Source organism: Corylus avellana, chromosome ca3, assembly GCF_901000735.1.
Source record: "Corylus avellana chromosome ca3, CavTom2PMs-1.0".
NCBI lineage: Eukaryota > Viridiplantae > Streptophyta > Magnoliopsida > Fagales > Betulaceae > Corylus > Corylus avellana.
This window is the reverse complement of record NC_081543.1, coordinates 27,644,199-27,648,208: the sequence shown is the minus strand read 5'-3', so window position 1 is coordinate 27,648,208 and position 4,010 is coordinate 27,644,199. Positions and strand designations below refer to the sequence as shown.

The window sequence follows — 4,010 nt, the reverse complement described above, 5'->3', positions numbered from 1 at the left end:
AAGATAAATATTATTATATAAAATATAAACAGTACATGGAGTACAAGAAATTAAGTACAAAACCAACAAAAACAAAAGAAGGCCGGCCAAACACAGGCAGCCTGAACCATCCAATACAAACTATACATGCATGGCAAAGATGATGATGATGAAAAAAAAAAAAAAACTAGAAATGGGCCAAAGCCCAGTCTAGTCACCTTAAAGCACTAGGATCAGCAAATGACATGTTGATTGTTGCTTCTTGTGTGTATAGGTAATTTATATATAGATGTATGCTTCTTGTCTATTTGCTACTCTATGCAAATAACATGTTGATTGTTGCATTAAATATTAACACACTGAAGATTCAATTAGACAATGAGGAACAATTCATATCACATGTTCTCTTTTGTGCAGTTGGGAACATTGTAAGGACATTTAACAAGCAATAATATATCCATATTGTTAGTTAAGGTTTATTGGCAACTATAAAATAGATACTTCCATATTTGAGAAATATTGTTGGCTTGATCTATGACAATGACCAATGACATATATAAGTTATAACACCTCGGTCTCATTGGGAAGATGAGAAGAAGCCCACATAGAGTGGGTAGTTTATAAAGATAGTTATGGGTACTAAGTCCCACATTGCCTAGTTACTAGGTAAAACTGAGTTTTATAATAAATTCTAGGGAAGCTCCAAATTGACTAGTCCTTTTAGAGTAATAGCGTAGATGTGGCTAGCGCTTTAAGATGGGGAGTTTGTAACACCCCGATCCTATATTGGGAAGATGAGAAGAAGCCCACATAGAGTGGGTGTTTATAAAGATAATTATGGGTACTAAGTCCCACATTACCTAGTTATTATGTGAAACTGAGCTTTATAATCAATTCTAGGTAAGCTCCAAATTGGCTAGTCATTTTGAAGTAATAGCACAAATGTGGCTACCGCTTTTCCTTAGGTCGTTACATAAGTTATAGTGTTATTAGATATGTTGATTCTATTACGCTAGCTAGTTTTACTATCTTGGTTGTGTTATTACAGCCGACATTTGCTTTTTGTTTATCACAAAGGTAGAGTATATGACAGCAACAGAAGTAGTATACAAGTACTACTATTGCGATATAATACAAACAAAAAAATGATTCTCTCATTGTTAGTGAGAGAAGCTCCTCCTTCTCTCTATGTAGAGAAAACACTACCTCATTCTTGTGAGGTTTTCTACTACCGTCAGTTACCTTCCCTCCTCCCCTCTCCCTTTATTTCCTCTTCGGCTGTAATTTTTTCCATGGTTTCCTTGTTTTTCTGTCGCCTGCCTGCATAATGTTTTTGCTCCATCTTCTGTTGTCCACCGCTCCGCTGCCCTAGGTTGTCTGCCTCCTTCCTTGTTTGGGCGCTCGCCACTCGCCGCTCACCGTCCTCCATGCTGCAGCCCGGACCTTCCTTGGTTCATAGATGGGTTCTTTTAAAACCCAATCTACTTTCCTCAGGCTAACCTACACGCACCACTCCACCATCACCACCGGCCTCCTAGCTCTCCACCTCCACCTTGCGATCCGTTGCCAGCACTACACGTGCCGGAGCGTGAGCTCCACGTGCTTGAGCATGGATCTCATGCACCAGCGCGTGTTCCCCACGCCTCGGACAATAGACTCCTCCGGCCGCTCCTCCACCCTCATCATTACTGTCACTGTTGGTTGTTTGGTTTTGTGTTACATTTCCGCTTGCTGTTTTTATTTTTTTGTTTTTTCCTTTCTTTCCATGTATTTCCTGTTATTTTGTTTGGGTTTTGTGAGTTTTAGTCTCCCTATGTATTTAGGGTTTAATTTTGTAGTGAAGACTAGTGCTTCTGGAGACAGTATTCCCTTTTCATCGGCTCCAGATTCGGATCTTATCAATGCCTTCCCTATATTGACTTCCTTCATGTGGTCGATGTTGTTCTGTGCTGGGGGTGCAGATGGGTTTGGACCTCATGGGTTTCTTTCACCTGTAATTAGGGCTTGTAAACCTCTTGAAGTTTATGACTCTTCATGCACTCTTTTTGCTGTTAAAACCGCTTTATGCGGTCCCTTGAAGAAGACCAGGCTAATTATTTGGCCCATTTCTTACTTTGTTTCGGTTCTTGCACTATTAATTTCTGTGTTTGGGTTTTTGTAGGAGAGCTCTCCCCTTTTCGGTATTTTGATCACTTGTAACCATTTCCTAACTTGATTTAAAAAAAAAAAAAAAAAAAAAAAAAAAAAAAAAAAAAAAAAAAAAAAAAACTACTATTGCGATATCCATAACGCAATACATTTGGCCAAAAATAAAATGTATAGTGAGATAACCAAACATATTGATGGCTTGATGTTGATTTTTTATTTTTATTTTTATTATTTAATTTTTTTTTTTTTTAGAGGTTATAAATGGTGCTAAAATCACCAGAATAAAATCTTCATTCATATATATTTTTTTACCAAGAGATTCAATCTTCACCCTAAAATGCAAAGAATGACAATTAATACATAAGAGTTCTTTTTTCCCTTCTATGTATATATGTTCTTCTCAGCTTTCATCACCTCTGCCGACCAAACAAAAATTGGTATTAAAAAATTTCATTACAAGTATATACGAGGAAAGAGGAAAATGGATGCCAAGTCAAAAGAAGTGCAAGCTAGCTAGCCTGATGGAGACATTCTTTGCAAGTCTTTGATAATTAAAGATTATTTACATTCTACGTTGAATTAATCCATACACTATCACAAGAGCAATGATAAGGGAATGATCAATATGAGGCACAACCTCCAAAGCAACCACGTCGTCTCCAAGCAGAACTCCAGAAGATGTACACTTTCGCTTTGCCTGCACAAAATCAAGTGCATCAGGGAAACAATTATTATTATTATTATTATTAATTTTTATCTTTATCAGATAAACTCTGAATACACGATGTATCGGTTGAGCAAGAACTTGAACAGCCGATCTTGTAATATTAACCAGACGAGTCAACCGTTTGAGCTAACCGTGGGGGCTTAAGGGAGGATTTGGCTGCTAAACTTCAAAGCAAATGAAATTTGGTATAAATATGAGGAAATTAAGAAATCAAAGCTCACCTCAGCAACAACATCCCCATCCACGTCTACTATCCTGAATGTTGCTTTGGCAGCCAATCTAACCATCCAATATTTGTCATACCCTACAGTAATCCCACAAGCTACATCTCCCCTAAGCATTCTGCAATACTTTTTGACTTGAAACCATGGCTTATCCTTGATTATGCTAGAGCTGCTCCATCTATAACCATCCCAACGTCCCCAAGCTTGTAATTTCTGCATAATATAGTCAAAAATTGAAAGACCCAAATTAAGGCAAATTTCGCTACTGTTTCAGAACAAAAAAATTAACAACAACCCAAAACATAAAACATTCTTAAAAACACATAAACAATTTTCATGTTTATATTACACGGTGATACTTTTTCAAACCAAAAACAAAAAATACCTTCAAAACACATTAACAAACATACAAATTTTGTCAAGTGGCGGAGTTGAGCGGGGGTAATATGCTACCTTCCGACGTATAGTGAAGATAACTTTTCCACGCAGATCCATGAGATGAACTTCATTGCTGCACTTCTTGTCATAGTTATCGACGCGATAAACGATCTCGCCCTTGGAATTAAAGACAGTGCAACCATATGAATGAAAGAGAAGGGATTTCATCCACACAGTGAATGTTTCTCCTGTTGGAGTCATGTAGGGAGAAGGCGATGGGGGTGTGGGGATATATGTTAGCCATTAATAGGAGCATAATTTGTGGGGTTTGGAGATCATGAGTTGGTCTAGAGAAGATTGTTTAAGTAATTCCCAGATATTTGGTGGGCGACTTCAACCCTTATAAAATAATTTAATATGACAGTTATGAAGGCAAATACAACGACTTTATTAAATCTGTTGGATTATTGGTTCATTTGAGCCTTGGCTACCACATCACTTTGTGGAGGAGCACTTACCCTATTTTGAAGCTTTCCAGCAAAGACAGATTGTTC

General features: G+C 37.5%; 1 pseudogene; it reads right to left on the bottom strand.

Annotated features, from left to right (window-relative positions):
- Positions 1–2,689: 2,689 nt before the first annotated feature.
- On the bottom strand, positions 2,690–3,760 carry LOC132173343 (protein LURP-one-related 4-like; annotated as a pseudogene).
- Between the last annotated feature and the right edge of the window lie 250 nt (positions 3,761–4,010).